This window comes from Salmo salar, unplaced genomic scaffold, assembly GCF_965601325.2.
Source record: "Salmo salar unplaced genomic scaffold, fSalSal1 ptg000838l, whole genome shotgun sequence".
NCBI classification, from domain to species: Eukaryota; Metazoa; Chordata; class Actinopteri; order Salmoniformes; family Salmonidae; genus Salmo; species Salmo salar.
In genome coordinates this window covers 311,083-337,708 of record NW_027675516.1, presented here as the reverse complement: position 1 = coordinate 337,708, position 26,626 = coordinate 311,083, and the positions used below count along the sequence as shown (strand labels likewise).

Genomic DNA, 26,626 nt, shown 5'->3' with positions numbered 1-26,626 from the left:
TAGATGCACTATTGTAAAGTGGTTGTTCTACTGGATATTATAGGTGAATGCACCAATTTGTAAGTCGCTCTGGATAAGAGCGTCTGCTAAATGACTTAAATGTAAATGTAAATGTAATATACCTCTGGGGTCAAAATGATCCATGTCAGAAGTATGGTTCAACGCAAATATGTAGTGGGTGTAAAGTTTGTTTTAAATTCTCACTCATTAAAAACGAATCAATCAACACATGCTTCTCTTTGAACGACTTAATGTAATATTAATATTTTATGAAATAAATGAAAAATAAACGTTTGGTTCCTCAACTGCGTTGCTTAGTCCAGTCAGCAGATGGCGATGTGCGTCTTTTAGGTTCAGGCGATGCTGCCAGTGTGACGTATAATCTAGTGGACGGGACGCTCCTTCAACAACAACAGCTAGTCAGACACCTCGGTAGCTTTCTAGCAAACATAGCTACAACATTCACGCTCTTTACACTGGTTTGGTGTATATTAGTCGATGTGTATTAAACACACTTCTGTCGTATGTACTTGTTGGCCCATTTAATTATATATTTACGTTGTTTGTCAGCTAGCTGGTTTGCTAAGTTAGCTTAGAACTAGGCTAGTCGCTAATGCTAACTAGCTAACATCCCCGACCATGAGTTCACTAAGCTACTCTCCTCCTGTTAAAGAGGAGGTCTGCTGGACGGAGAAAGAAACTCTAGTGAAAGAGGAGGAGGAAGAGAAAGATGTTACAATACAAAAACAAGTAGAGGGTGAAGCTGTTAGCGTGAAAGAAGAAGAGAAAGACGTTTCAGTTAAAGAAGAGGAAGAGGCGTTCAGAGTGAAAGAGGAGGAGGATGTTACAGTAAAAGAAGAGGAGGAAGAGAAAGAGGAGGCAGTTTTTGGAGTGAAAGAGGAGGAGGGGGAGATGACTGTCACATTGGAGGAAGAAGAGGAGGTTGGAGATCTGTTTAACACCAGTAAGTACCGTCTCTGCAGTCGTTGAACCAATATGCAGTAAAGGGGTTCTACACTTTAATGTTGTTCTGTAGGAATGGCTGAAGCTACACTGTAACGTGTAGAACATCAAGAGTGGACCATCAACAAAACGTTAACAATTGATCAAATGCATCCAATGACAATGCCTGAAATACTGTAGTCCTCAATATCTCCTATTAGATTAGCCCAAGATGTTCTCTTAAAGGGGCAATCAGCAGTTGTTACATCCATTTAGGGACTTATACATTAATGATATGTACCCATCTGTTTCTTGAAGAAATCACTTATAAATGCCTCATGAGCTTAGTTCAACTGTCGTACCCCATCAGAACCCAAAATATAAGCTTTTATTTACTCCAATGTTTGTCAGTAAATATAAACAAACACTGTATATCCTCAAAACATGGTTAAAACTATAATGTTGATATCATGGATGGTTACATTTCTCCAGCCCCATCCCTCAACTTTTTACTGAAACGGGCAGGGAGTACGCTTTGTTATTGTTTCTACTGCTGATTGCTGCCCCCGTTACTCCTCAAGGTCCAAGGACTGAATGTTATTTTCAGAGGTAGACTGGCTCTGGCAGCTAAAATAGTCAAATAATCCATCTAAATGTGAATCGATTCTCAATTGCGATACGTTTCTAGAAACATAAATCGCTGTACTTTCATATCAATTCAGAATAATTTCACACAATACTTAAATATCACATCAAAATTATTTGAAATAATACTTTCATATCACATCAATTATTTCAAATACTTTCACATCAAAATTATTTCAAATAATACTTTCATATCACATCAAAATTATTTAAAATACTTTCACATCAAAATAATTTCACACAATACTTTCATATCACATCAAAATAGGTAACCAGTCGCGATGCCCCAAACATTGAATGCAAGTCAATTTATAACATTTTTGACATGTGTTTTTCTGGATTTTTTTGTTATTCTGTCTCTCACTGTTCAAATAAACCTACCATTAAAATTATAGACTGATCATTTCTTTGTCAGTGGGCAAATGTACAAAATCAGCAGGGGATCAAATACTTTTTTCCCTCACTGTAACTCCCAATCACGGCCAGTTGTGACACAGCCTGGACTCAAACCAGGGTGTCTGTAGTGACGCCTCAAGCACTGAGATACAGTGTTTTAGACCGCTGCACCACTCAGGGGCCCCAACATCATGTTCTAGTGCTGTCCCCAACTAAAATACATCTTGGTCAACCAAGAGTCATCTGTTCTTTCTACCAATCGATTGGTTGAAATGTTATGTATATTTTTCCATATATAGACACAACCCATGTGTTTTAATAAAATCAACTATATGTACTGAACTGGTCTGATGCTTTAAGCACACTGTTTGACCAAATAATTAAGACACACAAATGACTCGAGGGATGACTCGAACCTTTTCCATTTCGAGTGGCAATTTATCTGACCATTTCTACTGATCTGGTGCCAGTTAGGATTTTCATATGCACATTTTCATGGAAGATTTTAAAATCATTGTCTGTGATTAATCTACATTCTATCTAAATCTAAAAGAAAATTATACAAATCTAAAAGTAACTTTTATTGCCATTGCCAACTATGTAAAAATAGCCTACATAAAACCAACAAATAAAAACATTGCAGCCTGCAGGTAGAAAATATCCTATAAATCACATTTGCTGCACATGGCCTGTCTACAACGAACTTAAAACATATCAACTATCAACTGGGTCCTCCTAAACTTGTGATAGCAAGCTTGCAACATTGTATAAAATATTCTGGGCCTTATTCCCTGCCAGTGAGTTCTGGACAGACACAGCTGTAGGCTATTTGTGCAAAGGATAAGAAGTAATCAGGTCTTTTATGACATTTCCACTGGATCAGAGCATTACATTTTTCCCTTTTATGCTGAGTGTTTATCGAAAGGGTGAGAGCTGGAAATATATTTTTTAAATACTTTGAGGAACTATTCTCATTTGCAATTGATTTTGATTAGACTTTGTTTACTTGCTTTTTGATGTGAAGAAAATAATACTTTGAGAAGCTCCAACTCATTAGTGGTGGTGCGTTAAGACAATCAGAAATACTATCAGACATCCCCAAATGGGCACATTTATAGGCCTACATTTGCACACAGGCCAGGTAGACTAGTCCTACTTCTATATGTGTAACCAGGTAGACTAGTCCTACTTCTATATGGGTAACCAGGTAGACTAGTCCTACTTCTATATGTGTAACCAGGTAGACTAGTCCTACTTCTATATGTGTAACCAGGTAGACTAGTCCTACTTCTATATGGGTAACCAGGTAGACTAGTCCTACTTCTATATGTGTAACCAGGTAGACTAGTCCTACTTCTATATGTGTAACCAGGTAGACTAGTCCTACTTCTATATGTGTAACCAGGTAGACTAGTCCTACTTCTATATGTGTAACCAGGTAGACTAGTCCTACTTCTATATGTGTAACCAGGTAGACTAGTCCTACTTCTATATGGGTAACCAGGTAGACTAGTCCTACTTCTATATGTGTAACCAGGTAGACTAGTCCTACTTCTATATGGGTAACCAGGTAGACTAGTCCTACTTCTATATGTGTAACCAGGTAGACTAGTCCTACTTCTATATGGGTAACCAGGTAGACTAGTCCTACTTCTATATGTGTAACCAGGTAGACTAGTCCTACTTCTATATGTGTAACCAGGTAGACTAGTCCTACTTCTATATGTGTAACCAGGTAGACTAGTCCTACTTCTATATGCGTAATTAGGTGTGCGTCCTTACTCAACATTGACAGGAGTGTTTCAAACAAAAGACAATTAATAAATTGACAACAATCTTGCGGGGTCAGGTCTGGGTGGTCTGCCAGGGGCCGTTTCATTTAGTATCCGTTTGGGTCAGTTGGGGAATGATTGTATTTCCCCATAGTATGTTGTACCGAAGTTGACCAACTGAAAGGGAGTGTAACTTTATGACTATAATTACTGTTCCCTGAAGGAGGGAAACGAGGTACAACACCTGTTTGGCCCCACCCCTTCCTGGGTCGGTGAAGAGCGATATTAAATTGAATATGACCTAAGGCTCGTATTTCTGTGTGTTATTATATTATAATTAAGTCTATGATTTGATATTTGATATAGCAGTCTGACTGAGTGGTGGTAGGCAGCAGCAGGCTCGTAAGCATTCATTCAAACATTCATTCAAACAGCACTTTCCTGCGTTTGCCAGCAGCTCTTAGCAATGCTTGAAGCACAGCGCTGTTTATGACATCAAGCCTATCAACTCCTGAGATTAGGCTGGCAATACTAAAGTGCCTATAAGAACATTCTGGGTGGCAGGGTAGCCTAGTGGTTAGAACGTTGGACTAGTAACTGAAAGGTTGCAAGTTCAAATCCCCGAGATGACAAGGTACAAATCTGTCGTTCTGCCCCTGAACAGGCAGTTAACCCACTAAAGGTAAGAAAATATATAAATTAAATAAATAAATAAAAATGTATATGAATTTCAAATGATATAGAGAGAAATAGTTATATGTTAAAAGCTTTTTTACATGGCACATATTGCACTTTTACTTTCTTCTCCAACACTGTGTTTTTGCACTATTTAAACCAAATGGAACATGTTTCATTATTTATTTGAGACTAAATAGATTTTATTGATGTATTATATTAAGTTAAAATAAGTGTTCATTCAGTATTGTTGTAGTTGTCATTATTACAAATATATATAAAAAATCGTCCAATTAATCGGTATTGGCTTATTTTGGTCTTCCAATAATCGGCATCGGCATTGAAAAATCATAATCGGTCGACCTCTACTATGTTATCGTTGGTGATGTTATGGGTGGACCTCTACTATGTTATTGGTGGTGATGTTATGGACCTCTACTATGTTATTGGTGGTGATGTTATGGGTGGACCTCTACTATGTTATTGGTGGTGATGTTATGGACCTCTACTATGTTATTGGTGGTGATGTTATGGGTGGACCTCTACTATGTTATTGGTGGTGATGTTATGGGTGGACCTCTACTATGTTATTGGTGATGATGTTATGGGTGGACCTCTACTATGTTATTGGTGGTGATGTTATGGACCTCTTCTATGTTATTGGTGGTGATGTTATGGGTGGACCTCTACTATGTTATTGGTGGTGATGTTATGGACCTCTACTATGTTATTGGTGGTGATGTTATGGGTGGACCTCTACTATGTTATTGGTGGTGATGTTATGGGTGGACCTCTACTATGTTATTGGTGGTGATGTTATGGGTGGACCTCTACTATGTTATTGGTGGTGATGTTATGGGTGGACCTCTACTATGTTATTGGTGGTGATGTTATGGACCTCTACTATGTTATTGGTGGTGATGTTATGGACCTCTACTATGTTATTGGTGGTGATGTTATGGGTGGACCTCTACTATGTTATTGGTGGTGATGTTATGGACCTCTACTATGTTATTGGTGGTGATGTTATGGACCTCTACTATGTTATTGGTGGTGATGTTATGGGTGGACCTCTACTATGTTATTGGTGGTGATGTTATGGACCTCTACTATGTTATTGGTGGTGATGTTATGGACCTCTACTATGTTATTGGTGGTGATGTTATGGGTGGACCTCTACTATGTTATTGGTGGTGATGTTATGGGTGGACCTCTACTATGTTATTGGTGGTGATGTTATGGACCTCTACTATGTTATTGGTGGTGATGTTATGGGTGGACCTCTACTATGTTATTGGTGGTGATGTTATGGACCTCTACTATGTTATTGGTGGTGATGTTATGGACCTCTACTATGTTATTGGTGGTGATGTTATGGGTGGACCTCTACTATGTTATTGGTGGTGATGTTATGGACCTCTACTATGTTATTGGTGGTGATGTTATGGGTGGACCTCTACTATGTTATTGGTGGTGATGTTATGGGTGGACCTCTACTATGTTATTGGTGGTGATGTTATGGACCTCTACTATGTTATTGGTGGTGATGTTATGGGTGGACCTCTACTATGTTATTGGTGGTGATGTTATGGACCTCTACTATGTTATTGGTGGTGATGTTATGGGTCTCTACTATGTTATTGGTGGTGATGTTATGGGTGGACCTCTACTATGTTATTGGTGGTGATGTTATGGACCTCTACTATGTTATTGGTGGTGATGTTATGGGTGGACCTCTACTATGTTATTGTTGGTGATGTTATGGACCTCTACTATGTTATTGGTGGTGATGTTATGGACCTCTACTATGTTATTGGTGGTGATGTTATGGGTGGACCTCTACTATGTTATTGGTGGTGATGTTATGGACCTCTACTATGTTATTGGTGGTGATGTTATGGGCCTCTACTATGTTATTGGTGGTGATGTTATGGACCTCTACTATGTTATTGGTGGTGATGTTATGGACCTCTACTATGTTATTGGTGGTGATGTTATGGGTGGATCTCTACTATGTTATTGGTGGTGATGTTATGGACCTCTACTATGTTATTGGTGGTGATGTTATGGACCTCTACTATGTTATTGGTGGTGATGTTATGGGTGGACCTCTACTATGTTATTGGTGGTGATGTTATGGACCTCTACTATGTTATTGGTGGTGATGTTATGGGTGGACCTCTACTATGTTATTGGTGGTGATGTTATGGGTGGACCTCTACTATGTTATTGGTGGTGATGTTATGGACCTCTACTATGTTATTGGTGGTGATGTTATGGGTGGACCTCTACTATGTTATTGGTGGTGATGTTATGGACCTCTACTATGTTATTGGTGGTGATGTTATGGGTGGACCTCTACTATGTTATTGGTGGTGATGTTATGGACCTCTACTATGTTATTGGTGGTGATGTTATGGGTCTCTACTATGTTATTGGTGGTGATGTTATGGGTGGACCTCTACTATGTTATTGGTGGTGATGTTATGGACCTCTACTATGTTATTGGTGGTGATGTTATGGGTGGACCTCTACTATGTTATTGGTGGTGATGTTATGGGTGGACCTCTACTATGTTATTGGTGGTGATGTTATGGACCTCTACTATGTTATTGGTGGTGATGTTATGGGTGGACCTCTACTATGTTATTGTTGGTGATGTTATGGACCTCTACTATGTTATTGGTGGTGATGTTATGGACCTCTACTATGTTATTGGTGGTGATGTTATGGGTGGACCTCTACTATGTTATTGGTGGTGATGTTATGGACCTCTACTATGTTATTGGTGGTGATGTTATGGACCTCTACTATGTTATTGGTGGTGATGTTATGGACCTCTACTATGTTATTGGTGGTGATGTTATGGGTGGACCTCTACTATGTTATTGGTGGTGATGTTATGGGTGGACCTCTACTATGTTATTGGTGGTGATGTTATGGACCTCTACTATGTTATTGGTGGTGATGTTATGGACCTCTACTATGTTATTGGTGGTGATGTTATGGGTGGACCTCTACTATGTTATTGGTGGTGATGTTATGGGTGGACCTCTACTATGTTATTGGTGGTGATGTTATGGGTGGACCTCTACTATGTTATTGGTGGTGATGTTATGGGTGGACCTCTACTATGTTATTGGTGGTGATGTTATGGGTGGACCTCTACTATGTTATTGGTGGTGATGTTATGGACCTCTACTATGTTATTGGTGGTGATGTTATGGACCTCTACTATGTTATTGGTGGTGATGTTATGGGTGGACCTCTACTATGTTATTGGTGGTGATGTTATGGACCTCTACTATGTTATTGGTGGTGATGTTATGGACCTCTACTATGTTATTGGTGGTGATGTTATGGACCTCTACTATGTTATTGGTGGTATGTTATGGGTGGACCTCTACTATGTTATTGGTGGTGATGTTATGGACCTCTACTATGTTATTGGTGGTGATGTTATGGGTGGACCTCTACTATGTTATTGGTGGTGATGTTATGGACCTCTACTATGTTATTGGTGGTGATGTTATGGGTGGACCTCTACTATGTTATTGGTGGTGATGTTATGGGTGGACCTCTACTATGTTATTGGTGGTGATGTTATGGACCTCTACTATGTTATTGGTGGTGATGTTATGGGTGGACCTCTACTATGTTATTGGTGGTGATGTTATGGACCTCTACTATGTTATTGGTGGTGATGTTATGGGTGGACCTCTACTATGTTATTGGTGGTGATGTTATGGACCTCTACTATGTTATTGGTGGTGATGTTATGGGTCTCTACTATGTTATTGGTGGTGATGTTATGGGTGGACCTCTACTATGTTATTGGTGGTGATGTTATGGACCTCTACTATGTTATTGGTGGTGATGTTATGGGTGGACCTCTACTATGTTATTGGTGGTGATGTTATGGGTGGACCTCTACTATGTTATTGGTGGTGATGTTATGGACCTCTACTATGTTATTGGTGGTGATGTTATGGGTGGACCTCTACTATGTTATTGTTGGTGATGTTATGGACCTCTACTATGTTATTGGTGGTGATGTTATGGACCTCTACTATGTTATTGGTGGTGATGTTATGGGTGGACCTCTACTATGTTATTGGTGGTGATGTTATGGACCTCTACTATGTTATTGGTGGTGATGTTATGGACCTCTACTATGTTATTGGTGGTGATGTTATGGACCTCTACTATGTTATTGGTGGTGATGTTATGGGTGGACCTCTACTATGTTATTGGTGGTGATGTTATGGGTGGACCTCTACTATGTTATTGGTGGTGATGTTATGGACCTCTACTATGTTATTGGTGGTGATGTTATGGACCTCTACTATGTTATTGGTGGTGATGTTATGGGTGGACCTCTACTATGTTATTGGTGGTGATGTTATGGGTGGACCTCTACTATGTTATTGGTGGTGATGTTATGGGTGGACCTCTACTATGTTATTGGTGGTGATGTTATGGGTGGACCTCTACTATGTTATTGGTGGTGATGTTATGGGTGGACCTCTACTATGTTATTGGTGGTGATGTTATGGACCTCTACTATGTTATTGGTGGTGATGTTATGGACCTCTACTATGTTATTGGTGGTGATGTTATGGGTGGACCTCTACTATGTTATTGGTGGTGATGTTATGGACCTCTACTATGTTATTGGTGGTGATGTTATGGACCTCTACTATGTTATTGGTGGTGATGTTATGGACCTCTACTATGTTATTGGTGGTGATGTTATGGGTGGACCTCTACTATGTTATTGGTGGTGATGTTATGGACCTCTACTATGTTATTGGTGGTGATGTTATGGGTGGACCTCTACTATGTTATTGTTGGTGATGTTATGGACCTCTACTATGTTATTGGTGGTGATGTTATGGACCTCTACTATGTTATTGGTGGTGATGTTATGGGTGGACCTCTACTATGTTATTGGTGGTGATGTTATGGACCTCTACTATGTTATTGGTGGTGATGTTATGGGCCTCTACTATGTTATTGGTGGTGATGTTATGGACCTCTACTATGTTATTGGTGGTGATGTTATGGACCTCTACTATGTTATTGGTGGTGATGTTATGGGTGGATCTCTACTATGTTATTGGTGGTGATGTTATGGACCTCTACTATGTTATTGGTGGTGATGTTATGGACCTCTACTATGTTATTGGTGGTGATGTTATGGGTGGACCTCTACTATGTTATTGGTGGTGATGTTATGGACCTCTACTATGTTATTGGTGGTGATGTTATGGGTGGACCTCTACTATGTTATTGGTGGTGATGTTATGGGTGGACCTCTACTATGTTATTGGTGGTGATGTTATGGACCTCTACTATGTTATTGGTGGTGATGTTATGGGTGGACCTCTACTATGTTATTGGTGGTGATGTTATGGACCTCTACTATGTTATTGGTGGTGATGTTATGGGTGGACCTCTACTATGTTATTGGTGGTGATGTTATGGACCTCTACTATGTTATTGGTGGTGATGTTATGGGTCTCTACTATGTTATTGGTGGTGATGTTATGGGTGGACCTCTACTATGTTATTGGTGGTGATGTTATGGACCTCTACTATGTTATTGGTGGTGATGTTATGGGTGGACCTCTACTATGTTATTGGTGGTGATGTTATGGGTGGACCTCTACTATGTTATTGGTGGTGATGTTATGGACCTCTACTATGTTATTGGTGGTGATGTTATGGGTGGACCTCTACTATGTTATTGTTGGTGATGTTATGGACCTCTACTATGTTATTGGTGGTGATGTTATGGACCTCTACTATGTTATTGGTGGTGATGTTATGGGTGGACCTCTACTATGTTATTGGTGGTGATGTTATGGACCTCTACTATGTTATTGGTGGTGATGTTATGGACCTCTACTATGTTATTGGTGGTGATGTTATGGACCTCTACTATGTTATTGGTGGTGATGTTATGGGTGGACCTCTACTATGTTATTGGTGGTGATGTTATGGGTGGACCTCTACTATGTTATTGGTGGTGATGTTATGGACCTCTACTATGTTATTGGTGGTGATGTTATGGACCTCTACTATGTTATTGGTGGTGATGTTATGGGTGGACCTCTACTATGTTATTGGTGGTGATGTTATGGGTGGACCTCTACTATGTTATTGGTGGTGATGTTATGGGTGGACCTCTACTATGTTATTGGTGGTGATGTTATGGGTGGACCTCTACTATGTTATTGGTGGTGATGTTATGGGTGGACCTCTACTATGTTATTGGTGGTGATGTTATGGACCTCTACTATGTTATTGGTGGTGATGTTATGGACCTCTACTATGTTATTGGTGGTGATGTTATGGGTGGACCTCTACTATGTTATTGGTGGTGATGTTATGGACCTCTACTATGTTATTGGTGGTGATGTTATGGACCTCTACTATGTTATTGGTGGTGATGTTATGGACCTCTACTATGTTATTGGTGGTGATGTTATGGGTGGACCTCTACTATGTTATTGGTGGTGATGTTATGGACCTCTACTATGTTATTGGTGGTGATGTTATGGACCTCTACTATGTTATTGGTGGTGATGTTATGGACCTCTACTATGTTATTGGTGGTGATGTTATGGGTGGACCTCTACTATGTTATTGGTGGTGATGTTATGGACCTCTACTATGTTATTGGTGGTGATGTTATGGACCTCTACTATGTTATTGGTGGTGATGTTATGGGTGGACCTCTACTATGTTATTGGTGGTGATGTTATGGGTGGACCTCTACTATGTTATTGGTGGTGATGTTATGGGTGGACCTCTACTATGTTATTGGTGGTGATGTTATGGGTGGACCTCTACTATGTTATTGGTGGTGATGTTATGGGTGGACCTCTACTATGTTATTGGTGGTGATGTTATGGACCTCTACTATGTTATTGGTGGTGATGTTATGGACCTCTACTATGTTATTGGTGGTGATGTTATGGACCTCTACTATGTTATTGGTGGTGATGTTATGGGTGGACCTCTACTATGTTATTGGTGGTGATGTTATGGGTGGACCTCTACTATGTTATTGGTGGTGATGTTATGGACCTCTACTATGTTATTGGTGGTGATGTTATGGACCTCTACTATGTTATTGGTGGTGATGTTATGGGTGGACCTCTACTATGTTATTGGTGGTGATGTTATGGGTGGACCTCTACTATGTTATTGGTGGTGATGTTATGGGTGGACCTCTACTATGTTATTGGTGGTGATGTTATGGGTGGACCTCTACTATGTTATTGGTGGTGATGTTATGGGTGGACCTCTACTATGTTATTGGTGGTGATGTTATGGGTGGACCTCTACTATGTTATTGGTGGAGATGTTATGGGTGGACCTCTACTATGTTATTGGTGGTGATGTTATGGGTGGACCTCTACTATGTTATTGGTGGTGATGTTATGGGTGGACCTCTACTATGTTATTGGTGGTGATGTTATGGGTGGACCTCTACTATGTTATTGGTGGTGATGTTATGGACCTCTACTATGTTATTGTTGGTGATGTTATGGGTGGATCTCTACTATGTTATTGGTGGTGATGTTATGGGTGGACCTCTACTATGTTATTGGTGGTGATGTTATGGACCTCTACTATGTTATTGGTGGTGATGTTATGGACCTCTACTATGTTATTGGTGGTGATGTTATGGGTGGACCTCTACTATGTTATTGGTGGTGATGTTATGGGTGGACCTCTACTATGTTATTGGTGGTGATGTTATGGACCTCTACTATGTTATTGGTGGTGATGTTATGGACCTCTACTATGTTATTGGTGGTGATGTTATGGATCTCTACTATGTTATTGGTGGTGATGTTATGGGTGGACCTCTACTATGTTATTGGTGGTGATGTTATGGGTGGACCTCTACTATGTTATTGGTGGTGATGTTATGGGTGGACCTCTACTATGTTATTGGTGGTGATGTTATGGGTGGACCTCTACTATGTTATTGGTGGTGATGTTATGGACCTCTACTATGTTATTGGTGGTGATGTTATGGGTGGACCTCTACTATGTTATTGGTGGTGATGTTATGGGTGGACCTCTACTATGTTATTGGTGGTGATGTTATGGGTGGACCTCTACTATGTTATTGGTGGTGATGTTATGGGTGGACCTCTACTATGTTATTGGTGGTGATGTTATGGGTGGATCTCTACTATGTTATTGGTGGTGATGTTATGGGTGGACCTCTACTATGTTATTGGTGGTGATGTTATGGGTGGACCTCTACTATGTTATTGGTGGTGATGTTATGGACCTCTACTATGTTATTGGTGGTGATGTTATGGACCTCTACTATGTTATTGGTGGTGATGTTATGGGTGGACCTCTACTATGTTATTGGTGGTGATGTTATGGGTGGACCTCTACTATGTTATTGGTGGTGATGTTATGGGTGGACCTCTACTATGTTATTGGTGGTGATGTTATGGGTGGACCTCTACTATGTTATTGGTGGTGATGTTATGGACCTCTACTATGTTATTGGTGGTGATGTTATGGACCTCTACTATGTTATTGGTGGTGATGTTATGGGTGGACCTCTACTATGTTATTGGTGGTGATGTTATGGATCTCTACTATGTTATTGGTGGTGATGTTATGGGTGGGCCTCTACTATGTTATTGGTGGTGATGTTATGGACCTCTACTATGTTATTGGTGGTGATGTTATGGGCCTCTACTATGTTATTGGTGGTGATGTTATGGGTGGACCTCTACTATGTTATTGGTGGTGATGTTATGGGCTAATTTGTTAAACACTTAGTGTACAAACCCTCATTGTCAGGCTGATGGAAAAGCTAGCCAAAGAGCATTTAACTGGTTGAAGTGTTTAACTATAAATCAGTTGATTTGCGACAATAACACAAACATATTAAGCAGGAGATTCAAACGAGCCTTACAATTATAATCCAAAAGTAATGTGAAATGTACTCAACCTGTAAATGGAGGCTATTTTTGCTGTCAGCCTATGAGAACTCCCCTGAGTTTTCCCCCACGGTGGTGAATTAGTGAATAGACACAGAGCTTAATGTGAGTTTCCTTGAGTAGCACTCCTGATCTTGCGCTGTAATATTCAGAATACATCGTGAAAAACTAAAATCTTAGCTCACCATTTTTGCTCCAGGCAGATATACTACATCCATAACTAGTGGTTTCCTCATTAGCAGATATAGTACATCCATAACTAGTGGTTTCCTCATTAGCAGATATACTACATCCATAACTAGTGGTTTCCTCATTACCAGATATACTACATCCATAACTAGTGGTTTCCTCATTACCAGATATACTACATCCATAACTAGTGGTTTCCTCATGACCAGATATACTACATCCATAACTAGTGGTTATTTACCAGATATACTACATCCATAACTACTGGTTTCCTCATTACCAGATATACTACATCCATAACTAGTGGTTTCCTCATTACCAGATATACTACATCCATAACTAGTGGTTTCCTCATGACCAGATATACTACATCCATAACTAGTGGTTATTTACCAGATATACTACATCCATAACTACTGGTTTCCTCATTACCAGATATACTACATCCATAACTAGTGGTTTCCTCATTACCAGATATACTACATCCATAACTAGTGGTTTCCTCATTACTAGATATACTACATCCATAACTAGTGGTTTCCTCATTACCAGATATACTACATCCATAACTAGTGGTTTCCTCATTACCAGATATACTACATCCATAACTAGTGGTTTCCTCATTACCAGATATACTACATCCATAACTAGCGGTTTCCTCATTAGCAGGGAGGAGTTTCTACAATCAGATTGTGTGTGCATCGCCCTCAATCATCGATGTTACTACTAATGTGAAAACAATACAAAATATGACTATTCTTGCTCATTTTGTGGGCCTTTAATCATCTGTCTGACTTTGTTGTTCATGCAGGAGAGAGACGTGACTATCGTGGATCCTCTGGGGAGCCTCAACAACCTCTTGATGCTGAAGAGGCAGAGAAGAGTCTCTCCACATTAGAACACCTCAAGAAACACCTGCAGACATCCACAGGGAAGAGAACTCACTGCTGCTCTGACTGTGGGAAGAGATTCACCTCCCCATCAGGCATTAAAATTCATCAGAGAATCCACACAGGAGAGAAACCTTTTAGCTGTACTCAATGTGGGAAGAGTTTTACTCAATCAACCAGCCTGATATCACACCAGAGAACTCACACAGGAGAGAAACCTTATAACTGTGCTCAATGTGGGAAGAGTTTTACTAGGTCAACTGGCCTGATATCACACCAGAGAACACACACAGGAGAGAAACCTTATAGCTGTGATGAATGTGGGAAGAGTTTTGTTACATCTAACAGTCTGACTAAACACCAGAGAACACACACAGGAGAGAAACCTTATAGATGTGATGAATGTGGGAAGAGTTATGTTAAATCTAGCAGTCTGACTAAACACCAGAGAACACACACAGGAGAGAAACCTTATAGATGTGATGAATGTGGGAAGAGTTATGTTAAATCTAGCAGTCTGACTAAACACCAGAGAACACACACAGGAGAGACATCTTATAGCTGTGATGAATGTGGGAAGAGTTTTGTTACATCTAACAGTCTGACTAAACACCAGAGAACACACACAGGAGAGAAATCTTATAGATGTGATGAATGTGGGAAGAGTTATGTTACATCTAGCTGTCTGACTAAACACCGGAGAACACACACAGGAGAGAAACCTTATAGCTGTGCTCAATGTGGGAAGAGCTTTAATGAGAAAAGCTGTCTGACTAAACACCAGAGAACACACACAGGAGAGAAGCCTTTTAGCTGTAATCAATGTGGGAAGAGTTTTACTCAGTCAGCCAGCCTGATATCACACCATAGAACACACACAGGAGAGAAACCTTATACCTGTGCTCAATGTGGGAAGAGTTTTACTCAGTCAACCAGCCTGATGTCACACCAGAGAAAACACACACAGGAGAGAAATCTTATAGCTGTGCTCAATGTGGGAAGAGTTTTACTATGTCTAACAAGCGGACTTCACACCATATAACACATACAGGAGAAACCTCAGCTGTGATCAGTGTGACCAGAGATAATCTGATAAAATACCTCAATCAATGAAATAATGTCACAATGTAGAATGTTTTAACATTGTAGTAGGAGTATTTTAATGATGTCATAATGTTGAACCCTAAACGTTTGTCCCCTGTTCTATTGATTTCAGCATGATATGGATATTAGCCTCAGGGGGAAATCCAGGCTCTGAATTGAAAGAGTACTATTTATGTGATTTAACAAAAAATGACTAACAAAAAAAGAGTTGTGTTACACTTACCACGTTGGTGACCCACTTGAATCAAAATGCAACACTTCAAAATGTATCTAGCTGTTTTCTACAAATTATTAAGAAGTTAGTTTTCCGTATTGGATATGAGTTTTGTTTGGGTTCATTCCAAGGGGACGAGAGTTCTAGAAGCTCGTGGTAATTATTATTTTTTTAATTGTTTTTAATTGTTGACAGCCAGTGGACACCATGTTTATATTGGTGAAGCATTGTAGTGGATGGAAGTTGTTTTCTGTTGGTGGTGAGCACGTAAAGTGGAGTTTTTAGAAAAGCCTCTGAGTGTGTATTCCTAAGTGGGGGGCACCTTGGAGGTGTAAACAGGGCTGAGTCAGCTATCTGTGTGAACTGGATGAAAACTAGAATCTTTGTTTACTATTTAAGACAGTTTATGATATAGTATAAGCTAGTAAGGTGCACCTGGAATTATTTTAAACCTGTAATTGTTTTAAACCTGTAATTATTTTACACCTGTACCCCATTTTAGAAGTATTGAAAGATATAAATGTATGAGTTGCAAAATCCTAGGAACTAACCTTGACATAGAAATGTGAAAAATGAAAATATTCCTGTAGGTTAAAATATTAATTGATTATTAATATTAGTTATGTTTGAGAATAGCATTGTGTGACAGGCTGACTTGAAAGATTTTACTCAACATTTTACTGCGTGGCAATACTGTGTTTGGATTCTGAAGGGCATTTATACAAAAGAGGTAGTCTAGACACTGTATTAATACCATTATGCATTTGAATCCCATCTACAGCTACCATCTAAGATATTCATTTCCCTCCACAAGGGGGCGGACATGTAACGTTTCCAAAATGGGATATTATTGTACATGTAACGTTTCCAAAATGGGATAGTATTGTCCATGTAACGTTTCCAAAATGGGACAGTATTGTACATGTAACGTTTCCAAAATGGGATAGTATTGTCCATGTAACGTTTCCAAAATGGGATAGTATTGTCCATGTAACGTTTCCAAAATGGGATAGTATTGTCCATGTAACGTTTCCAAAATGGGATAGTATTGTCCATGTAATGTTTCCAAAATGGGATAGTATTGTACATGTAACGTTTCCAAAATGGGATAGTATTGTACATGTAACGTTTCCAAAATGGGATAGTATTGTTCATGTAACGTTTCAAAATGGGATAGTATTGCACATGTAACATTTCCAAAATGGGATAGTATTGCACATGTAACATTTCCAAAATGGGATAGTATTGTACATGTAACGTTTCCAAAATGGGATAGTATTTTACATGTAACGTTTCCAAAATGGGATAGTATTGTACATGTAACGTTTCCAAAATGGGATAGTATTTTACATGTAACGTTTCCAAAATGGGATAGTATTGTTCATGTAACGTTTCAAAATGGGATAGTATTGTACATGTAACGTTTCCAAAATGGGATAGTATTGTCCATATAACGTTATGCCCCTTTGTGAGTTAATAGTATTGCATGCTGTAGCAGGCTATATAAAGAGGAAGACCTCCATTGACGATTCAGTTCGTTGTAACATCTCGTCTGGACAGGTCACCGTCCTAAGTTAGTTAGTTAGTTAGTTAGTTAACAAAGCTAACGTTAGCTAGTTCATTATCACAAAAGTGAGAACTGCTCTAGATTGGAAACTTACGTTAATGAGTGTAAAGCGATGTTGGCTTTATGGAAACGATATACAATATATGGGAAAGAATATAGTTGAGGAAATAATCCAAACCTAGTTGTGCCTAGTTAGGACATAACGTTAGCTAGCTAGCTAACGGTACTGTACTGTAGCTCATACAACGCCGACGGTCAAACCCGGCTTTCTAATATTAACGTTAATTAACTATAGTAACGTTATGGAAGATATTCACAGAAAACTATCATTGTCTTCGTTATTCATTATTAGTATGTTATATTATTATAATACATTATTTCGAGACATATTCAGAGCCAAACATCAACCCAACTTAACCTTTTTAACTGTTGTCGCATCCAAACTTGTCACCATCGTTTTCAGTTGTAATTGCGAAGTTCCCGGAAGAAGTCCAGCAACAACGGAGGTTCCTCGATGAACCCACCTTCTAACAAGTTCTTTGAAGAACCTTTTGGGGCTGTTTTTCATTGACCAAGAACCCTACGGTTCTTAGGGGATCTGAGAACAACTCCAGTTGAACCCTTCATTTTTAGAGTGTAGTCGGCTCTATTTACTCTCAGATTCAAACATGATGATTAGTATCAACTGTCAAGTCAGCTGCTGCTGCTCCAATACAGTTTGAGGTGAGATGGTGAACTGATGTTGAACTGGGCAGTCAGCTGCTGCTGCTTCAATACAGTATGAGGTGAGACGGTGAACTGATGTTGAACTGGGCAGTCAGCTGCTGCTGCTCCAATACAGTTTGAGGTGAGATGGTGAACTGACGTTCAACTGGGCCGTCAGCTGCTGCTGCTCCAATACAGTATGAGGTGAGAGGGTGAACTGATGTTGAACTGGGCAGTCAGCTGCTGCTGTTCCAATACAGTATGAGGTGAGACGGTGAACTGATGTTGAACTGGGCAGTCAGCTGCTGCTGCTCCAATACAGTATGAGGTGAGATGGTGAACTGATGTTGAACTGGGCAGTCAGCTGCTGCTGCTCCAATACAATATGAGGTGAGACGGTGAACTGATGTTGAACTGGGCAGTCAGCTGCTGCTGCTCCAATATAGTATGAGGTGAGACGGTGAACTGATGATGAACTGGGCAGTCAGCTGCTGCTGCTCAAATACAGTATGAGGTGAGACAGTGAACTGATGTTGAACTGGGCAGTCAGCTGCTGCTGCTCCAATACAGCATGAGGTGAGACGGTGAACTGATGTTGAACTGGGCAGTCAGCTGCTGCTGCTCCAATACAGTATGAGGTGAGACGGTGAACTGATGTTGAACTGGGCAGTCATTCATTCTGTACTATGAGTCTGGTCTATCATTGTTACTGCACATTCTGGTGAAAATTCTAACCAATCAGGAGAGACTTTGTCATTTCTTCAAACAATCAACCTTTATTTGATAAGAATTGCAATAAAGTAGCTGGTCAGCCCTACACTCTGAGGTGGAAGGCCGAGAGCTCGATGACACAAGGAGTTCAGAAGCCTTATATAGTCAAACTATCTTGTGCATATAGAAAACACGTGATCTTGGTATGTGTACGTGTGTGGAGAACGAGACACAGACTAACTGTGAATTGGTCGTCTCGTTCTGTAGCAACAGCTAGTTATTCTAGTTTTCCAGTGAGGTGTCAAAACAACAGGAAATCACTCTAGACACAGTTCCTCTGAAGTAGATCAACGGTTCCCTGAATTCTGCCAAGCGCCTTTGGCCTGTCTGTCGAGAGGGTGTGTGGTTGCACACCCACACAAACATACACATAAACTTCTCAACCTTAAAGAGATCCTTCAACACATTCGAAGTCATATCAACTTAAAGAGGTTAACATAGATTTTTCCCTCACAACATTGCTCTTGAGATAAATCAGACCCAGCCTGAACTGTGTAATGTAGTAGGGAGTTGTAGTTTCTCTAGAGATAAATCAGACCCAGACTGAACTGTGTGATGGAGTAGGGAGTTGTAGTTTCTCTAGAGATAAATCAGATCCAGACTGAACTGTGTGATGTAGTAGGGAGTTGTAGTTTCTCTAGAGATAAATCAGATCCAGACTGAACTGTGTGATGCTGTAGGGAGTTGTAGTTTCTCTAGAAATAAATCAGAGCCAGACTGAACTGTGTGATGTAGTAGGGAGTTGTAGTTTCTCTAGAGATAAATCAGACCCAGCCTGAACTGTGTGATGCTGTAGGGAGTTGTAGTTTCTCTAGAGATAAATCAGACCCAGACTGAACTGTGTGATGTTGTAGTTTCTCTAGAGATAAATCAGATCCAGCCTGAACTGTGTGATGTAGTAGGGAGTTGTAGTTTCTCTAGAGATAAATCAGACCCAGACTGAACTGTGTGACGTAGTAGGGAGTTGTAGTTTCTCTAGAGATGCATCAGATCCAGACTGAACTGTGTGATGGAGTAGGGAGTTGTAGTTTCTCTAGAGATAAATCAGACCCAGACTGAACTGTGTAATGTAGTAGGGAGTTGTAGTTTCTCTAGAGATGCATCAGATCCAGACTGAACTGTGTGATGGAGTAGGGAGTTGTAGTTTCTCTAGAGATAAATCAGACCCAGCCTGAACTGTGTGATGTAGTAGGGAGTTGTAGTTTCTCTAGAGATAAATCCGATCCAGACTGAACTGTGTGACGTAGTAGGGAGTTGTAGTTTCTCTAGAGATGCATCAGATCCAGACTGAACTGTGTGATGTAGTAGGGAGTTGTAGTTTCTCTAGAGATAAATCAGATCCAGACTGAACTGTGTGATGTAGTAGGGAGTTGTAGTTTCTCTAGAGATAAATCAGATCCAGACTGAACTGTGTGATGTAGTAGGGAGTTGTAGTTTCTCTAGAGATATATCAGATCCAGCCTGAACTGTGTGATGTAGTAGGGAGTTGTAGTTTCTCTAGAGATAAATCAGATCCAGACTGAACTGTGTGATGTAGTAGGGAGTTGTAGTTTCTCTAGAGATAAATCCAATCCAGACTGAACTGTGTGACGTTGTAGTTTCTGTAGAGATGCATCAGATCCAGCCTGAACTGTGTGATGTAGTAGGGAGTTGTAGTTTCCAACAGGCCAATATTCTACATAGTTTAGCGCATAAAACGTAATTAACTACAATGACCATAATCCATTGCGTGCCTACTTGTCTTGTCTAGCATTTCACTACAATAACATCTGCTGAACACCTGTATGTGACCTATAACATTTGATTTGATTTATGAAGATAATTTGTGGAAAATGTATTTTTCCCCACTCATTCACCCCATCTCTTTACATTGCTGATGCATATTCAGTGGCCTGACTGCGTCAAAGGCCCATCCTGGTAGATCTGAACCTAATGCAGCTTGGAGTGATCAGAAGTCACATTTAGGTGCCAGGTGTAACTGAGGCCATAGATGCTCCATATCCATTACTTTGAGTGTTTTATATAATATGACTAAATGTGTTTCTGTGTTGCAGGGGCAGTCAATAAATGGAACAGCAAGGCCACAGAACATGACATAAGCAGAGCTGTGGGAGACCACCTCAAGCCCCTGGTAGAGCCGGGGGTGGTGTTTACCACTCCACCACGCCTTCAGCAGGCTGGAAAAGTGGGATTGATACTGTTTTTCATACTAAGGTGGACCAAGAGTCTGTTGATTGGTCGGTCATAGGGTTCATTAGTTTTGCAATATGTTCAAATCAAATCAAGCTTTATTTATACAGCACATGTCAGACATGGATGCAACACAATGGCTTCACAGGAAAAAACTATGAAAATAATCAGAAATATTTAGTACACAAATATGAGGATAAAAAACAATAATAACAACTGAAAGACTAATGAGCATTGGAAGGAAAATCCATTGATTAAAATATTAAAGAAACGGATGCAACATCCCAAAATATAAGCTTGTTTGTTGTTACGTTCCCCATCAAGAAAACCAGAAATGTCCCTGAAATAGAAGAGGAACTAACAAAGAGTCACTGACAACAACCACAACTAAACAGGTGGGGTTTTAGGAGGGGCTCTGAAAGACACTATGGGGGTGTCCACTGGAAGTTGACTAGTAACAACAACTGGGACCTAAAAGACACCCACCATGAGACCCACTAAATCTGCCCAAGAAGAGGAAAACAAAAGAAAATCCCACACCAAACTTAAAGACAGGAAGTAAACCAAAAAGGTGGAGCAACTAAAGGTGTTGACTCTCCACATGTATCAAGACAACTGGAGCACTGGGCCAGACACTCTTAAATAGAACCTGGACCAGCTCAGGTGAAACACCTTCCCACTAACGAGATGGACAAGCCAGCACAGGTGTAACACATACTGACTAACGAGGTGACACCAATCAGTGCGTCCTACGTGCTAACGAGCTAGACGGGCTAACCAGCTAGACGTGCTAACGAGCTAGACGGGCTAACGAGCTAACGAGCTAGACGGGCTAACGAGCTAGAGTCCAACCTCAAAACATAAATGTAAAAACCAAAGCCTGTAACACCTTAAGACAACAAATATATCCTATATTTTTGATGGACAAGTTTGCTCACCACCAACAGAAAACAACTTCCATTTCACATTATAATCAACTACAATGATTCACCTTCACCAATATAAACATGGTGTCTACTGGCTGTCAACAATTAAAAACAAGAAAAAACACGTATTTCTAAATAATAATATAAAATAGGATTATTTGTTTCTCCTTTTTCTTTCTATAGAATCCTAAATCCCACTAGCTTCTAGAACACTCGTCTTCCTAAAACTCACTAGATTCTAGAACTCTCGTCTTCCTAAAACTCACTAGCTTCTAGAACTCTCGTCTTCCTAAAACTCACTAGCTTCTAGAACTCTCGTCTTCCTAAAACTCACTAGCTTCTAGAACTCTCCTCTTTCTAAATCCCACTAGCTTCTAGAACTCTCGTCTCCTTGGAACGAGCCCAAACAAAACTCATCTCCAATACGGAAAAACGTGCAGTCAAAATAAATAAAGATCCATAGCAACGCACTAGCTAAACGCAAAACACAAATCTTATATCCATTTGGGGGGAAATCAGGTTGAACCTGCTCTTGAAACTAACACAACAAAACAAAACACACATGGAAATGGAGATATCTTTTACCTCACTGATTAGAGGACAACCTGCAGAAGACAGTCAGCTACATTTTGGAGTGATGCATTTAAATGTAGGGGTCACTAAACAAAGGAACGCAAAACTTATTTGTCATAACTCATCGATATCATGTTGAAATCAATTGTGCCGAGAGGAGGGAGATGAGGTTGCACGTCCTGTTAAAACTAACAGCTCAAAAATCACACGGAATCTGGGAATAATGTGTACATCCCTGGTTAGAGGACAATTTGTAGAAAACAGCCAGATACATTTTGATTCAAGTGCGTCACCAACGTGGTAAGTGTAACACAACTCTTTTTTGTTAAATCTCATAAATAGTAACTCTTCCATTTCAGAGCCTGGATTTTCCCCCTGAGGCTAATATCCATATCATGTTGAAATCAATAGAACAGGGGACAAACGTTTAGGGTTCTACATTGTGACATTAAAATACTCCTACTACAATGTTTAAACATTCTACATTGTGACATTATTTCATTGATATCATGAAACAACTCTTTCATGTCTTTTCTGATGTTTGATCAGATAACTTTTATATAAGTATCTCTTCCCACAATGATCACAGCTATAAGATTTCTCTCCTGTGTGTGATACCAGATGGCCAGATCGACCAAAACTCTTCCCACATTGATCACACCTATAAGGTTTCTCTCCTGTGTGTATTCTCTGGTGTAGAGTCAGAGAGCCAGATTGACTAAAACTCTTCCCACATTGATCACAGCTATAAGATTTCTCTCCTGTGTGTATTCTCTGGTGTGATACCAGATGGCCAGATTGACCAAAACACTTCCCACATTGATCACACCTATAAGGTTTCTCTCCTGTGTGTATTCTCTGGTGTAGAGTCAGAGAGCCAGATTGACTAAAACTCTTCCCACATTGATCACAGCTATAAGATTTCTCTCCTGTGTGTGTTCTCTGGTGTGATACCAGATGGCCAGATTGACCAAAACACTTCCCACATTGATCACAGCTATAAGGTTTCTCTCCTGTGTGGATTCTCTGATGAATTTTAATGCCTGATGGGGAGGTGAATCTCTTCCCACAGTCAGAGCAGCAGTGAGGTTTCTTCCCTGTGGATGTCTGCAGGTGTTTCTTGAGGTGTTCTAATGTGGAGAGACTCTTCTCTGCCTCTTCAGCATCATGATGTTGTTGAGGCTCCCCAGAGGATCCAAGATAGTGAAGTATCTCTCCTGCGTGAACAACAAAGTCAGACAGATGGTTAAAGGCCCACAACAGCGGTAATCCACTGTAAAAGGTGATGCCAACAGTGGAGCCATGATGTTGGACAACAATTGACTTCTGTCATGAATATTAAAATTATTTGATATTTGCCTTAAAATGAGCAAGAATAGTCATATTTTGTCTTGTTTTCACATTAGCAGTAACATAGATGATTGTAGGCTAGAAATACGTTATTCATGTTGTTGAAACTCTAAGCAGTGTGCCAGACGACTTTTGGTCTCCAATATAGTCCCCTTTCTGTGTTTGCTAAAATTGCGGGACGAGGGCAATTTGATTGCAGAAACTCCTCCCTGCTAATGAGGAAACCGATAGTTATGGATGTACTATATCTGCCTGGAGCAAAAATGGTGAGCAAAGATTTTAGTTTTTCACAATGTATTCTGAATGTGAATGGGGGAAATTCAGGGGAGTAACCTCCATTTCCAGGTTGATGATGAGTTCATTTCACACTACTTTGGATTATAATTTTAAGGATATTTGAATGTCCTGTTTAATATAATGTTTGCTAAAGCATTAAGAATTATGTGTAATTATTGAAGAACCGCGTTAATGACAGTATCCATTTGGGTGTTGTCAATAAAGTTAAGATTTTATTGATTTATTTAACCAGGTAGGCTAGTTGAGAACAAGTCCTTTATTTAACAAGTTCTCATTTACAACTGCGACCTGGCCAAGATAAAGCAAAGCAGTGCGACACAAACAACACAGAGTTACAAGTGGGATAAACAAACGTACAGTCAATAACACAACAGAAAAATCTATATACAGTGTGTGCAAATGGATTAACCTGTTGGGGATAGGGGGCAGTATTTGCACGGCCGGATAAAAAACGTACCCGATTTAATCTGGTTACTACTCCTGCCCAGAAACTAAATATGCCTATAATTGTTTGATTTGGATAGAAAACACCCTAAAGTTTCTAAAACTGTTTGAATGGTGTCTGTGAGTATTACAGAACTCATTTGGCAGGCCAAAACCTGAGAAGATTCCAAACAGGAAGCGCCCTCTCTGACCATTTCATGGCCTTCTTGATCATCTCTAACCAAAACAGGGGATCTCTGGCATGACGTGACATTTTCTAACGCTCTCAGAAGGCGCCAGAAAGCTGAATGGTGGCTTTGCAGGCCATTGCTGAAAAACATTAGCGCATTTTGTAAGTGGTCGATCAGAGAACAATGAGACTGGAGGCACGTGCACGAGCCGACACCATGTTTACTTTCTCTCTCTTTGAACGAAAACAACGACTCCCGGTCGGAATATTATCGCTTTTTTTACGAGAAAAATAGCATAAAAATTGATTTTAAACAGCGGTTGACATGCTTCGAAGTACGGTAATGGAATATTTTGATTTTTTTTGTCACGAAACGCGTCGGGCGCGTCACCCTTCTTTACCCTTCGGATAGTGTCTTGAACGCACGAACAAAACGCCACTATTTGGATATAACTATGGATTATTTGGAACCAAACCAACATTTGTTATTGAAGTAGAAGTCCTGGGAGTGCATTCTGACGAAGACAGCAAAGGTAATCAAACTTTTCTAATAGTAAATCTGAGTTTGGTGAGTACCACACTTGGTGGGTGTCAAAATAGCTAGCCTGTGATGGCCGGGCTATCTACTCAGAATATTGCAAAATGTGCTTTCACTGAAAAGCTATTTTAAAATCGGACATAGCGAGTGCATAAAGGAGTTCTGTATCTATAATTCTTAAAATAATGTTTTTTATCCAGCCGTGTCAATACTGCCCCCTAGCCCTAACAGGATAACAATGTCCTAGGATTGTCATCTGATGAAGATCATCAAAGGTTAGTGCTGCATTTAGCTGTCTTCTGGGTTTTTGTGACATTATATGCTAGCTTGAAAATTCCTGACTTCTCTGAAAAGTTGCATATCGCAGAGACTATTCAATGTTTTTGTGCTGGTCGGGGGCAGTCAGACCTGGAGTGAACCAAGGGCTATATCTGTTCTTAGTTCTACATTTTTTGAAAGGGGCTTGCTTATTTAAGGTGGTGAGGAAATTATAATGAAAGAAAAATCAGGCATCCTCTACTGATGGGATGAGGTCAAAATCCTTCCAGGATACCCGGGCCAGGTCGATTAGAAAGGCCTGCTTACAGAAGTGTTTTAGGGAGCGTTTGACAGTGATGAGGGTTGGTCGTTTGACCGTGGACCCATAACGGATGCAGTCAACGATCGCTGAGATCCTGATTGAAATCAGCAGAGGTGTATTTGGAGGGCAAGTTGGTCAGGATAATATCTATGAGGGTGCCCATGTTTATGGATTTAGGGTTGTACCTGATGGGTTCCTTGATAATTTGTGTGAGATTGAGGGCATCTAGCTTGGATTTTAGGACGGCCGGGGTGTTAAGCATATCCCAGTTTAGGTCACCTAATAGAACCAACTCTGAAGATGGATAGGGGGCAATCAATTCACATATGGTGTCCAGGGCACACCTGGGAGCTGAGGGGGGTCTATAACAGGCGGCAACAGTGAGACTTATTTCTGGAGAGATTCATTTTTAAAATTAGAAGCTCGAACTGTTTGGGCATGGACCTGGGAAGTATGACAGAACTTTGCAGGCCATCTCTGCAGTAGATTGCAACTCCTCTCTTTTGACAGTTCTATCTTGACTGAAAATGTTGTGGTTGGGGATGGAAATTTCAGAATTGTTGGTTGCCTTCCTAAGCCAGGATTCAGACACGGCCAGGACATCACACAGGGCCTGGGTTAACCTCTACATCACCCAAGGAACAGAGGAGTAGGATGAGGGTACGGCTAAAGGCTATCAGAATTGGTCGAATAGTGCGTTGG

The 26,626-nt window shown here is 40.2% G+C and overlaps 1 pseudogene; it reads left to right on the top strand.

Moving 5' to 3' along the window:
- Positions 1-1,868: 1,868 nt before the first annotated feature.
- On the top strand, positions 1,869-16,675 carry LOC123741789 (uncharacterized; annotated as a pseudogene).
- The last annotated feature ends 9,951 nt before the right edge of the window (positions 16,676-26,626 follow it).